We start from the raw sequence: 16,201 nt of genomic DNA, 5'->3' as shown, positions 1-16,201 counted from the left end.
TAATTTTCAAATCTCTTCTCTGCACATTGCTTTATATTTCCCAAGAGTTTACAAAAGCTTCAGCAATTTAAGGTCAAGCTTCAATGTGAACTAAAACTCCAACATCAGACTGTGAAGAGAAAGTGGTGTGTTTATGGGTTGAGCCATTTCCTTGATGCTAACCTAGTGGACTCATCCCCAGACACCGAGGAAGATGACTGTTATCTGATTAGCTGATACCAGGATTCACATCTATCACAACTATTAACACAACTATCAAGAGTGGCTGGCTGAAGACTCTACCAAACAGACAAATACACCATCCAATCAAAGAAAATATAATTTTATCTTTTCCTTTTCAACCATTGAAGTCGACATTGAAAAAAATGTATGCAAGTAACTTATATAAGCACAGAAATAAAAAACACAATAACACTTTTGTGCTCCCTCCTATTTATGTACTGACATGCATATAGTGACTCAAAAAATACGCACCATATCCTCAGCTGAACACCATCATGTTGTAATTGTATCAGATTTCATACTGAAAAGAAGGGACTGCTATGAAAAAAACACGTCCACGAGCAACAGTGATTAAGTCTCAATGTGCTGCATGAGATTGAATACACTTGCACAACAGCAATACCACTATTTATGGTGCTAAATATATACACACACTCAAAGAAATATATATATCAAATTAATGTAACGGACATAAGTCTTTGCATGTTGACGGACACGCAAGGGGTCTGTGATCATTCTTCACCTCACTTTATGAACAGATCTCCCATTATTTCACATCTGATCAGCATTCATCCAAGAATGCACACCTATACCCCCAGTCTAAGATCATAACATTATAAAATCTGTTTGGAGAGACCGTCTAGAATGTGTTTTTAATGAGGGCAGGGTCTGTCTCCCCCTTTCTTCTCTTTGATATTCACTGAAGGAAGCTCCAATTAGCTATTTTCTTAAGCTACCTGCTTTCAGGAAGCATCTGAATGGCCCCCACAGCCAATCAACATCCACAAAAGACCATTAGTCCTGACAGTAGCTTTTTTTCATTCATGCCTAAAACACCTGCTAAATCCCAATAAAATATACTTCGGTTGTGGGGGAAGAGTGGAGAAAATAGCTATTGGGGAGGAGGAGTCGGAGGGCATATTTCCTTGCAGAACACCTGTGGTTTTCTAAAGTGGCTACAATACCTGATTGCCTTCAATCAAATGTAGACTTGTTAATGTCCATTCATGAATACACCATCCACCATGTCTGTGTATCGGCAATGATCAATAGGGTCTTTTGGGGAGGTATGATAGCTAGTGCTGAACAAAGGCCAATCGAGAAAAGAGAGCTACCCGGGGAGTTGGAAGATGGAGGTGCAGTAGGAATCACAAAGATAGAAGTAACAGGAAGCAGGCTTTACTTCTGTGACCAATCGGGTTGGAATCAAAACCCGAAACCTCAGTGGGAAATCTGTCACCCTACTCTGACCCCGCCATTTATTTCTGTCATCTATCCACTTAGATTCCTTTTTTCCCCTCTGACAGGAAGATGAATTCCAGCAATTCATTATGTTATATAAATCATGAATGCTTTACTAATGGGATGTTAGTATTTAGAAAATATGTGTTTTAGAGAAAAAACAAGCAAAGGATATACACTCCCTACCAGTGGTGTATGGTATTAGCACTTGGCCTTTTTCTGTCATTGCAGACACTGCTGTAATGTTTAATAACCCGGAGAAGTTGCTGGTCGAGAGGTCATGAGAGTATTGTCTGCTGGATTGTGCTAGATAGAGACTTTGAAAGACCCTTTGTGTCTCAACAGCTCATCATATCATTCTCTTTAATAGAAAATTTCTTTCAACAACCCTACATCAGAGCAAGATCAGAGCAAACTGTGTCCACCAATGGGTAATAACAATGTGTTTTTATTGAAACATTGTGTATATAGTACCGACAAGAGTAATTTCAGTTCAGTATTTCAGCTGGATGTTAGAAAACATGTTAGATTCAAGTCTACAAATAGATCCTTGAACTCATTGTTTTGTTCCAATTTGCACAAAGAAGATTGGAAAGACCTTGCAGAGTCGTTAAATTATGCACTGGTTGTTTCTTCACACAAAAGTTGGCAATTTTTCACCTTTGGCAAACTTCTTGGTTAAAGGGTTTGAAAAAAACACACAATGACATGGGAACAAGGTAGTAACTTACCAAAATTTAAGGTGAATTTGCATCATAATACAATAAACTTTACGACGTGTTTTAGAGGAGGCAAAGAAGAAAATGTCACATCTACTTAGCTGTAAGATACAATCTGGAATAGCAGTCATTTTTCTTGGTTCAGAACTGTATGACTTCCTTGAACCACTAAAGTTTATAATTGATCTAAAAATACTATGTAATAACTTACTTAACGTACTACTGGGCGAATATCCATTAGACACCATAAGGATACTCTCTCTTGTTTACTGGTTGCTTAATGAGCTAAACTGATTTCCTCCTAGGCACGTCTCACATTCTGTAAGTAATGTAACATCTTCTTTGGTTTTATTTCTTTACTTAGATACACATCTGGATACACATAATGGATAAACACCTTCTAAAGTGGGTGCAGATGTAGGGGAGCATCTGTGTTTATCAAAGATTACTAAGGGACCTTTGGTTACCAGGAGCTGAACAGATACTTAGATAAATGAATAGAAGTGGCTGTCCTACACATCAAAGACTCTGGCATCCCTTTCCTCTACTTGCTTAACACTGATTTATACTTTATTATTATATCAATCTGATAGATTATACAAAATTAATGCAATTTCAGCACATTTGTCTCAGTCAGAAAGAGGGAGAAAACTGACTTGTTTTAGAAATGTTATTCCTCAATTAAAAAATAATCAAACAATAATTAGAATCAGTACGACTCTTATCAGACTCCTGGCATGGACAAGATCTTTAAACGCACTATTTGTATTTACTATTTGAAAGTAAAATAATGAAAATAAAAAAATAAAATAAACATCATTGGAACTTAGATAAGACTCTGCAAGACTGTTTTAGGGTAAAAAATATAAATAGGATACAAGGTTTCAGTAAAAGACTATAAAGAGTCTATAATTATTTTTAAATGAAGGGAAACGCAACATTAAAAATAATAGGAAAAACCGAATGAAATCCTAAAGTTAATTAATTGATCACTCAACAGACCCCTTTTCTTCATTCAAACAAACTGAGCTTGTGGAGAAAATCATGGATATAATGAGATGGTTAATAGAACACAAAACAAAGTATTGTTCTTTCTGTGTACTTCATTCCTACCACTAACATGCTGGTCAGCGCTTCCGGTCATCACAGATGCCTCGAACTGGAGCCACAGCTTTTTTCTTTTTTTTTTTAAATAAGTTTGATATAAAGAATTGAGGCTGCCAGAGAAAACCAATAATATGTGGATCTGACGAAAAATCCGCAGCTAATGTTTATGATTTTATGGCTCAGAATGATAATTTTCAATTTGGGAATCACACTGTTCAGCTCCAGGCAAGAAATCCACAGCAATTTGAGCTGTTCTCCCACTTGCCAATATCATTTCAAATCAGTCAGGAAGAAGTGAATTGAAGTAAAGCAAAGATCAAGTGGTATGAAACAGACAGGACTGAAAATCCTCAGCAAGTTTGGCAGTTGCAGTGAAAAATTCCACCCCCCATGCCGGGCCTCACCTGGCATGGAAAGAAAAAAAGTAAAATGAAAAAATAATTTGAATGGTTCTATTTATTCAGTGTACTATAAAGTTATTTTCAACCTAATGTTGCCATTTTTAGTTGTTTTTTTGCAAAATCGCTGAAAAAAAAAATCACATTTAGCGTTTAAATATGTAGAAGAGCCCTGCGGTGACGCGGCACATAGCAGAGCCCGCTATGAATAGCCCAATAACTGCGCTGCCATGCTATGCGGCTGAGACCGTATTGCTGTCTCTGTGGGTGTCACTGTTGAAATTTTCAAACACTTCAAGCACTAATACATTAACTACATTTCTATACTTTAGCTGATATGTATATTCTTTTTCGTCAACAACTGTAACGTGTTTCTCGTGCCGAGCGATCGTGAAGCGGCAGCGAAGGCACACTAAGTGAGGCACGCAGTGACGGGGCCTCATTGTAGGGGGCACTGGTGATCCCAGGGACTTTGCTGAAGAATAATAGAATTTGAAATAGCAAGCTACTGTAAACACGTAGCAAGTCAAGTGCAGCCACCCAGTCATTTTTTGCTCTTGCTCGGCTTTATTTCAAAAATGGAGCACTACATAGCTAAACTGAAAAAAATTCTAAACTGGACATTCAGTCAAAGCAGGAGATAATAAGTAAGGGAAGACCGACGCCGGCGCTAACGGATTTGCTTCAGACTAGGAGACAGAAGACACGGTCCTTTCAAACGGAGTGGTACACTCGAAAAGGCTGGGTGTGTGGATGTCCAGTAAGAAAGTGCCTTTTCTGCTTTTCCTGCAGTCTTTTCTCAACTTCTGACAATCCAACATGAGCGGTCGGCCACGCACATTCAAAGTCAAATCGCGCTAAAAACTGCTGCTAAAAAGACTCAACATCAGCATCCACAATGCTAAGGTAAAGGAAAACTGCTCAGCGCCGCATGGACTTCATTCATAAGTAAAGGTAAGAGATAATAACGTTTTTTTTAATATGCTTTTTTCTATGCTACAGTTTGTATATGTAAAGAATGCTGATATGATTTTTTTTAAACAAAACACGTTAACTGCTGCCAATAAAATGGTGAATAAGCTCGGGTTCATATGTTTGTAAATCTGACTGATGACGTCAGTGCCTCACCAGCCAGATAACAGTGATGGAACTGGAAGACAAACAGATTTCAGAAACCTTAGTAGTCTTAGTAGTCTTAATGTCAATCTATGATAAATTCTTATGTCTTGAACTAACTATACCAAAGCAGTACAATGCACTGTCTTAGTTTTGTCAGAATGTAATGTTGCCTCTGCAATTGCGCTTAACATGAAAGATAAAATAAATGGGTAATTCAGATGTAGAACAGATATAAGACAGGAGACAGAAAGATAAATAGAAGCAGAAATGTAGCCAGACAGGGGAATGTTTCACTGTCCTGAGAGTCACAGCCTGGTTATACAATCAGGAATCAATATAGAAGCAAACCTTGGCATAAAAAGGAAAACACAGCTCATGGGCACATTCATTTCAACCTTAATCCTTGGTTTCTATTATTTAGCAGTCAGACAGCATTTTTAAACAGATGCCTAGAAAATCTTTAAATGAATATTAATGCAAGATCAAAAAACAAACAAACTGAAACTGTCTGTCATGCATCCTATAGTGCACATTGAGTATAGTGCACACTGAGTTCATTCCATTTTTACCTTTATACTTACACATTTAATAACTTTTATTCATGAACCTTTTTTTTCCTCTATATGTCAATATTTGTCCACTTTTTGTTTGGCAGAGCAGTGACCAAATCCTGTGATGACTAAAGTTGCTTCCCAGAGGTTTGAGGAGATACACTGAGAAACCAACAATGACATGTAGTTTAATTTCTTGCACCAATTTTTTTTCCGGTTTTAATACATTGGCGAAGGGGTTCAGAGCAAATTTATATTTAGTGCCATATTCAGTTTTGTGCGAAATGAGATACCTAGCAGTGAGATAAGCCTGTCTTTTGAAAATGTTTCGCAGATACTAATTTGATAAAATCCAAATATGACTGAACAATAACATATTGGCATTATTGTAATTGCAAAATGTATTTTCAAGAATGGGTCAGACTAATCATTTTGTAATGGGGGTTCATTTTTGAGGGCCAGAGGGCTTGATAGCAATGAAAAGCAAAAATTCCTAAACAACTTCAGAAATCATACAATTCAATGCCAAACTGACAAACAGAGATATAATATATCATAAATGATCTTTAGGGGAAAGACTTTCAAATGTTTTTTGAATTGTTTTTAGTGGTAGCCTTTGTTTGTCTAGTTTGAAAACAAGCACATTACTGTATGTATTTCAACGATCTTGCATAATACAACGGTTCTAGACTTTGATTTCATACATCTTTTAGATTTTTTGGAAGCACTGTGAAGTGCACTGCATCATCTCAAATGCTATTTACAAACTACTACATTCAATTGGAATGAATTAAGTTACCAAAAGTGAATTGAAAGCAGGTTAAATGATAGGTGAATGACAGCAGCAGTATTTGGGGTATAATTGCACATGTTTAATTCAGACTTATTCAAGTCAAGAGTCAGTCTTCAACCACATGGGAGTAGGACCAATTTGTGGGCCAGTCTGAGCGAGAGATGAGTAATACCAGAACTTACTGATAAAGGCAACATTGATTTAGTACATTAACATTTCTAAGAGAGTCACTGGGGAAAGAGTTGGTTAAGCTATATGGAATGGGAGTGCCTTCTGCACTTCAAAAAGCTACAGGTATAACCTTTATGACAGCAGGGGGTGCAACTTATGCTCTCAATATGACTATGCAAGAGAGTAGTGGATAGTCTATAGAGTAAAGGATTTGATTGTCAAAAAGGAAAATGAGCAGCACTCATTTTGCCTGGTCATCAGGATAAGCTGAGAAATTAAGCAAAAAGTAAAAAAAAAACAAGGACTGAAAACATCAGTTTTTCTTGAAGCTTTAAAATAACAAAATAACATTGTATAGTAAAGACAGAGCCGAAAGGTTTGTCACTGCAAAACGGGCCTGGGGTTAAGGGGCTTAAAAGGTTAATGCTATGGTATGACGACTGATGTCTTTATTATCAATATTAAAGCAACTTGTACAAGCAACATGCTGATTTTCCTGACCAAGCCACTGCATCCCGACACCTATTCCATCTTATGATCCCCAGGAGGTGAAATTTAGCGGAAAACAAGTTAATCCAATTTTAACAAACACTGCTTTGCATGAATAACTGTCATTCACTTGTCTGAGCAGCCTTCACACAAAATAATTGGATGGATATTGGAGTGGACCTGAACAACTGTACAACTGAGACAGGGTTCCTGCTTGAGCTTTCCTTAAAAAAAACATCAAGACTGTCAAATCTTACCCCTTCATTTCAAAAAACAGTGAATACAGCTACCTGCTGTATTTCATTGCATTTTTTTTTTCATCAAAGTGGTTCTTGAATTCTATTAGTATTGCCAAATTGCAATCATGTTGATTTCATAACAATAGTTCAGTATCACAATACTCAAATTGGATTCAATGCTATACCAATCACAGGGGTTATTTTAACAAGAGAAGCATAATAACTGAAGAGTATAATGAGCCAGGAAACACGATCCTTTATACCATTATTCCCTTGAATAATATATATACTTGTATATACACAAACACACACACACACACACACACACACACACACACACACACACACACATATGTATATGTATTTTTTTAAATTAATGATTTAAGTTCTTCACTTTTAATCATATTTAATGATAATATATATGTGTATATATAAAATTCTATTATTCTATTATACATACATATATATATACCTAGATATAATGGAATCTAATATCTAATGTTTCTGTTTGTAACAGTGGTTACCTGTATTGGATGGTATCAGATGGAGCATTGATTGGAACAGGAAAACACCATGATTTGTCTCATTCACGCAAGCTTGTTTTACGCAGGGTGACCTGATGTTTCTAAGATAAGGACAAATAAACTGGCAATTTGTGCAGTAGACTTACCTTTTTGTTATGTATATTTTAAAATTAAAATTCAAAATGTTAAAATGTATATCTTGATGACTTTGACCCTGCCACAGACAATGCATTGACAACGTGAGGGATTCTCAAAGACCAAGTGGTGTACTGATGCAATGAATTAAAACCTTCAATGATGCCATGAGCCAGATACTCAGCTCATTGTTTATTGCTTATTGTAAGATTTGATAGCCATTCAGGCTTATTTTTGTTACTGTTGCTGAACCACCAGTTCCTATTGAGATAGTTATGCCTGAGCCCAACCATTTTTCTCACTGAAACTTTTTCCATGTTATTGCTCCAATCCCCTTAGATTTGTGCCCCACTGCTACTTTGAAAACCTGGAGAAACAGCTGTTGCGGTGAGAAAAAATGGTGTCCATAGGGAGTTGAACACTTGAGTCTTTCATTGTTGCAGTTGAGTGAGGGAAATGCCCCTAAAACAAAACAAAAAAAGCAAACTAAAAAACCCATGAGAAGTTACAGCTTTTACAGGTGCTTTCACAAACTGAGCACCCATCTACTCCTTCTATAATTCCCTCCTATTTGTTTTATGGCCAGTAATAAATGCACTGACCATTTTGAAGTCTGCAGGTAATCAATCTAATGAGTTATTGAGATTCATGACTTTGCACCTGAGCACCTGTCCCCATGACAATGAGTAGGGTTATCATATCACACACACACACACACACACATACACACACACACACACACACACACAAACACACACACACGCGTATGTAAAATTTGAAATTATTATCTTTTTCCCATTAAACCATGTTTCTTCAGTATTGTTAACAATAGTAATTTTGTGATAGCATAAAATTTAACCTTATCTTCACAAAGTAATTATATTTATCTGTGCTTTTATTTTGATTTTGTTTAATGAATTATTTACCTAAATAAAGCTAAGTTGAATATATTGTTCATCAGCAGCTTGCAAGACTTATTTAGCATGTAATTTTCCATTTCAAACTTATCTCCTTACATCCCTTCCTAGAGCCCCACAGTTTCCTGGATTTTTTTGACTGACAGAGATGTGGGGAGAACATATTATTCTGCTGTCATAATGTTTGTTCATATTACAACTATGGCAGGGAACTCATAAGGGATTTGGCAACAATACTGAACTAAGCAGATTACAACAAAGGACCGTGCCTGAAGCAGTTTTAGATTCAATGAGGTCTCTTAGGGATTAAAGCAATGAACCAAAGGTGGATTGATCAATATTCATAATTAAATATCAACTAGTTGCTTCTAACTTCACTTGAAAGCAGGTGAATATCAAACAAAAATCTTCATATAATCAATTCCAAGAAATGGGCTGTATGACATTGATTTCAAGAGCTGCAGCTGAGTTTCATAAAATGTTCAAGCATTCTGAATTATTAAAGATCCTTGGTAGATTTAGAACTGCAATGGAAGGAGACGGTAGAACTCCCTCAACCCATCAACTGCGTCAGGTGTGTCTGAAATAGATTACTGACTGTGAATCATGATATTGATATTTTGAAATATTTAAAAATGTGTTTTTTATTTAATTTGAATGAAATATAAAGATGGGATTTGTTTGAGAATCAATTTCAACAATAGCCACATTCTGTGTATTTACATTTTTCAACTGAGGCTCGCTTTTATACATTATCTTGGTTCCTAGCTGCAGCTGTTTCACAACCATGCTGTTCTTAACAGACATTGATCAAAAGTGATTTGACAGTTAATCTGTGGACTATAAATGGAATGACATATATTGATGGGCCAACAGACAATTACCACCAAACCTGGCAGTCTTCCTCAGGTCCATAAAGTGTTTAGCGGATTTCAGGTCAATGTTCTGTTATTGCAGCTAAAAAAACTCCTGGCTTGGCTCCTTCTCACAAGGGCTCTAAATGATTCAAGCAAGAGAAAATCCAGTCAACATTGACACAAATAGAAGTGTGTAACTTGTTTCAGATATCATTTTAACTTCCCCTAGAATGGCTTTTTAAATAAGTAGTTGCCATACAGTCAGTGATTATTTGCATCAGATGGTTTTACTTTTCTGTTAATGCATTTGTCAGAATCAAATAAACATCATCTCAAATGAATGTTTCTTTCATTGAATATTAACATTCATTACATGACAGTGAACATGAGTAGCCATGAATTCATATATTTAATCTAGTTTAATGGTTCAAAAAATAATGACAGACTACAAAGCTTGGTATCAGTAATGCTTTCTGAACTCAAATGGGCACTTTGACATGAATGAAACATTAATTGCACTTTGAATTTTCTATTACTCTTAATATTGGCCAACTGCAACCCACCACTGTTAAACTGCAAACCACCATAAATGTCAATATGAAGATTTGGAAGTTTAAGTTGACGACATTTTCATTAGATGGTTTTGGAGTATTTGCATTAGGTTAATCTCACTTTTATCAGCACAGTAATGTTTGATACATGTTTTGATGACTAGATGTACCAGTACCCTTATAGCCATGAGTCTTAGAATAAGGTATGCATATTTTATTAATTTATTCCTTTTTTTGTTAATAAAATGTGATAATGTACATATCTTTTACTGAACCGAAAATAGTATTGGTCATTTATTCAACAATTAGTATGTAAAATATTTGAACATTTCTTTTGATATTTATGTAAAATTTGCTTGAATATACACCCTTTCCATTGCTGTACTGAGGCCATCGATAAATAATGCTACCTGCATCACCACATATGCCCTTTGTTTTTGTACACTTATGTCTGATCTTGGCCAGTGTTTCTTAGAACATGAGTTGTGATGAACAAGCCATCCAAACAAATCGATAAACTCAATACAGTGAACTATGAAGTTTCTCATGAAGAATGGCATATAATGGCTGACAAGATTGACCAGCTACACTACCTCTATATTGGCTCTCCATCATAATTACCTCAATTTTCTTTGCTTTCTCTTTGTGTTTGACCCCTCCCTATCTCTGTGAAGCAGACTCAGTTTATTGGTAGAAGGGTGCTAAAACATCCTCAGGTTGGTGAGGTGTTTCATAGCAAGTGCTAAAGGAACACATTCTTAAACGAATACAACTGCAAGATTTATCCTCTTCTTTCAAATATTAAATTTTGTAGTTGAAATACTACAGCCAGTCATGCATTGAATCAGATTATTGTACCATATCTTATGCTCAACACATCTGTTGGAGTTGATAAACACCAACTAAAATGACTTGCCGTTTTATTGGATACTGACATTCTATACTTCTGTCTGTGGGTAGGGTGTGTGGGCTATGGGTAATCCCGACTTTGGCTAAATATTGGCCAGCTGTAACAAACCAACACGCAAATTCTGCACATCTCAATAAACATTACATGATAAAATATTATAAAAGTATTCCTTGTATGCTATCTTGCAATTGTAGCAATCTTACATGTAACCTTATTCACCTTATTCGAAATTTCATAAATGCGAGGTCTTAGAAAGGATTATCTTAGTTATTAAAAGTCGGCCACCAGAATAAGACGGAAGTCTCCAAGGTGCATTATTTTCATAATGTAAGCCTACTTAATCAATTAGTTTGGTATTATTATTTTCCTTTTCAAAACATTCAGTTCCTACTGGGACTTATTTTTACTTATTTCATTGAAAACAGATGTTTAGGACATGTCTTTATCAATACCTTTCATAATTATCTGCCATTTTTTTCAGATGACTAAAATTCTCAATTCTAGATTTTGAACTTCATCTACGAGCTGATTGAGCAAGATGTTAGAGCTAATAGAATGTATGCACTGTGCATGTGCATGAAGTCGTGAATGTGTATTTGTTTGAAAAAACACATTTTCATCGATGTCTTGTCTCAGGTGGGGGGGGGGACATGAAAGGCTTGTTTCTATGGTAACCATCATGTCAGTGAAGGGACATGATACAGCTTTGTTTTTCCTGGTGAGAAACACACATGCATCCACACACTCACACGCACACACAAACATCTACACTATTTATGTGCCTATGAGATGAAATTATGTCAGAAAGGCAATGAAATGGGGTTGACTTGGAATGTGAGAGCAAAACTTCCCCAATAGTTAACACTTACTTACCTGATTCTTTCATGAAACTGTTTGTTGTGTTTAGAGCACATGCATCAGTCCCTTGTTGGTTCCCTCTCCATTTTAAATCTGTCAGCATTAATTAATTTTTTTGTTTTTTTAATTTAATTTTGACTGCCATAATATTGTGTCCAAGTCATTTTCTCAAATGTTGTGTAGTCTCTGCTTGGACTCTTTTACTGTTCTCCTCATGTGTTCCTCTCACATATCTCTCAATTACTGGGTACAGCAACTTCTATACTACTATGCTATGATCTGGCTGAAATCCGCCCTCTTTATTTGGTTTAACTATGCTGATTGACCCAAAGGTGAGAAAAAAATGAAATCCAGGGGTTGTTATATTTTCCATTTAATTCTCTCACCTGTCTGTCAAGCAGTTTATCTTTTCCTTCCATCTTTTTTTTTACATGAGTGTCTGGTTGCTAGGAAACAGCTGGTCTCCAGGTTGTATGTCAGACCTAAAGAGCATGCAAATTGGAAACATACTGCAATTGTGGCATGAAATGATCTTGTCCGGATGATGGTCATACATCAAAGCATCTTTGGATTTAGAGTAGTGGGACTTCAAGACATGGGGGGAATTTTTCATCAATCAAAATATTTGCAATTTAAAAAAATGAATAAATATGAATAGTTATTTGATTTCAGGAAAACGGAATGGATAGCATTACTCTTTTTGTTCTGGAGAGAGCAACTCAAAAAAGAGGGCTTTAATTGTGAGCAATAGACGTGTATGCTTCTATAGAAGTGCCAGTGTCTCTGTGCAGATTGTGGTATCAAGACATAAGGTAACATCCCAAAGCTGCCTCATAAGATTAAGAAATATTGCCACTGACAGTATAATTCTGTATGATTGACTAATTACATATGATTTGTGAATATTTGATGAAATCAAAACTGAAAACATATTTCATGATTGTAAAAAAAACAAAATTGTCTTAATATGATTGCTTAATAAAAAAAAGCCCAGTTTTGCATTCCCACCAAGTTACAATAAATAACAACAGAAAATATATATTTAATATATATGAAATATATGTGAATATGTATGAAAATATATATGAAAATATATTGCAAGGAATATAGCTGAACCATGAGGGATTCTTCTGATGTTATGGCAATAAAACTACCTCTCTCCAGAGACAGACGGAGCGGCTTGGCTACAATGGAGTGGCTACAGCTAATGTCCAGTGACTTCAAAATTCAATGTGCATTCACTATGAGTGCAGCATTAAGTGAGGCATTCATCCTGGTATCGTTCAGTTGGGCTCAGCAGCGCTGGTTCAGTGTCACAACATACAGCGACAGTTATAAATGTCATTGTAGCAAAGTGTGCCAACAAGTGGGTGCATAAGATTAGAAGAATAAGTATAGAAAAGCGGTACAGATTTTGACTGCATTTGTAGCATTAAAGTTGATAGTATAGAAGGCCTGGATCCTGAGAGGAATACTGTCTAACTTGTGTTCAGACAATGATCAGCATCTCTTATGAGTCTCTGCAATGTATTGCCATAATACTATATACTTATCCTTGCTTCACCAAAACATAAATATATTTGGAAGTTCATCCATCCATCCATCCTCCCCTGTTTTTTCGGAGTCGGGTCGCGGAGCAGCAGCAGCAGTGAGGCCCAGACCTCCCTCTCCCCCGCCACATGGTCTAGCTTCTCTGGAAGGACCCCAAAGGAGTTCCAAGGCCAGGCTGGAGACATAGTCTCTCTGTGGTGTCCTGGGTCTTCCCTGTGGTCTCTTCCCAGATGGACATGCCCAGGGGGGTGTCCATGAGGCATCCTGACCAGATGCCCGAGCCACCTCATCTGACTCCTCTCGATGCGGAGGAGCAGTGACTCTGTTCCTAGCTCCTCCTGAACGACCAAACATCTCACCCTATCTCTAAGGCAGAGTCTGGCAACCCTGCGGAGAACTCATTTCAGCTGCTTGCATCCGCAATCTCATTCTTTCCATCCCTACCCACAGCTCGTGACCATAGGTGAGGGTGGGAATGTAGCTCAACCGGTAAATCGAGAGCTTCGCCTTGTGGCTCAGCTCCCTCTTCACCAAAACTGACTGGTAGAGAGTCCGCATCACTTCAGACGCTGAACCAATCCACCTGTTGATCTGCCACTCCATTATACCCCGATATACTTGAACTCCTCCTCTTGGGTCAGAACCTCTTCCCTGACCCGGAGTGGGCATTCCACCTGTTTCCGGTTGAGCACCATGGTCTCAGATTTGGAGGTGCTGATCCTCATCCCAACTGCCTCAAACTCAGCTACAAGCTGGAGAACATGGCCTGGTGAAGCCAACAGACCCACATCATCTGCAAAAAGCAGAGACTCGATCCTGCAGCCACCAAACCAGATCCCCTTGTCTAGAATTTTTGTCCATATAAGTTTTGTCACAGAATTGGTGACAAAGGGCAGCCCTGGCAGAGTCCAACTCTCACCGGAAACGGGTCCAATGTGGACCACGCTCTGACACCGATCATATAGAGACTGAACAGCCTGTATGATGGGGTTCGGTACCCCATGCTCTTGGAGCACCCCCCCACAGGGTCAAATGCCTTCTCCAGATCCACAACCCATGTACCCATGTAGACTGGTTGGGCTAACGTTCTGCATGGTCTCCCCAAACTCCTCCCATGCCCAAGTATTTGCCTTGGCAACCACCAAAGCAGCATACTCCTTGGCCTGCAAGCACCTATCAGCTGCCTCCAGAGCCCCACAGGCCAGAGAAACCTGATAGGACTCCTTCTTCAGTTTGACAACAGCGCCCACCGCTGGAGTCCATCAGCGGGTTCGAGGGCTGCAGCTCAGGTCTACCGCCTCGACAATGGAAGCACGGAACATGGCCCCTTCAGACTCAATGTCACTTGCCTCCCTCGGGACGGGGTTGTAGTTCTGTCGGAAGTGGGAGTTAAACTCCCTCTGACAGGGGACTCCGCTAGACGTTCTCAGCAGTTCCTCAAGTTATGTTTGGGTCTGCTAGGTCTGACCGGCATCCTTCCCCACCACCTGAGCCAGCTTCCCACCGGGTGGTGGTCGTTTGACAGCTCAGCTCGTCTCTTTACCCGACTGTCCAGGACATGTGACCACAAGTCCGAAGACCACAAGGTTGGTCGAAGAACTACGGCCAAAGGTGTGTTGGTGCTAAGACGCCTCTCACCGGGGGCAACTTCAGACTAAAAAAAAGGGTCCAGCCCCTGGTTCCAGGCCTGGTTCCAGACCCCAAACTGTGCATCGAGTCCAACTATATCTAGTTGGAATCACCAGGGCTCCTTCCCCACCAGAGAGGTGATATTCCATTTTCCAAGAGCCAGTGTCTTCAGCCAAGGACTGGACCGCCAAGGTCCCTGGCTCCGGCTACCGCTTGGCTCACACTGCACCCAACCCCCTTGGCCCTTCCTTTGGGCAGTGGTCCCAGGGGAAGATGGACCCATGTGGTTCCTTCGAGCTGTGCCCCGCTCGCCACTGAGCCCCATCCCTGATGACCCATGTCCAGGCAAGGGAAAACTGGGTCCATTGATTGTCTTCTTCATGGGAGGTTTTCTGAGCCGCACTTTGTCTGGTCCCTCATCTTGGACCAGTTTGCCTTGGGTGACCCGTCCAGGGGCATATAGCCCGAGAGAGCAACGAGGGAGTCCCCGTTAGGAGCGCTGTGTTGTGCACTGCTATAAAATGGCAATACTTACTATTAAACCTTGATTATCTGCTCTTGTGACAGCTAAGCTCTGTACTATCTATGCACATCAACAAATCCTGATATCAAAAGGCAGCGTCTTTGTGGTCATGCAAAGGTCAGCTCACACAAAAAGTTTTTTTCTTTCTCCTCGATCATGTTCACCTCTGTTTTTTGTCATAAAAATCTCTTTATTTACAGTTTTGATTCATCTTGAAAGCTTGGCCGGTGTAATGTTGATCACAGCTGCTTCTTTTAACTTCAGTGACAAAAAAAATTACACTCGGAAAAGTAATCAACCATTTTCAGACAGTAGCTTCTTTTTTAGTTTCTCAACCACAAAGTCATCTTGAAAAGCGATGGCTGCCACTGATGAAGACAAATCCTTGAGAAATGATGCTACCCTGTTGCACACGTAGTTTTGTGTCCTCAGCACCATGGGAGTCACTGGAATGCAGCAGTGCAACTCAATGTCTTATTGTGACTTCAATAGGAAAGCCTCCAAAAAGCAGGAAGGGAGCAAGAGGTGTCTAATGAACCTCAGAGAGAATAACATTGAAGTGACAGATGAAAAGACTTGCCTTCAAGGATCAGGGCTGAGACTGTCAGCTGAGGTGTTTAACAATATGAGAACAGAGCTGAAGAAATGTTTCCAATCATCCTTGCTCCCAACTAAATGTGTGCAAGGAAGAGGTAA

General features: G+C 38.6%; 1 protein-coding gene across 1 annotated transcript in view; it reads right to left on the bottom strand.

Annotated features, from left to right (window-relative positions):
- The window catches only part of LOC147234174 (proton myo-inositol cotransporter-like), a 62,061-nt gene that overhangs the window by 32,909 nt on the left and 12,951 nt on the right, over window positions 1-16,201 (bottom strand). The window lies entirely within an intron of this gene.

Source organism: Fistularia commersonii, chromosome 5 (assembly GCF_037954325.1).
Source record: "Fistularia commersonii isolate RoL2024-O1a breed Wild chromosome 5, RoL_Fcom_v1.0, whole genome shotgun sequence".
Classification (NCBI taxonomy): domain Eukaryota; kingdom Metazoa; phylum Chordata; class Actinopteri; order Syngnathiformes; family Fistulariidae; genus Fistularia; species Fistularia commersonii.
This window is presented reverse-complemented; position numbering and strand designations above follow the sequence as displayed.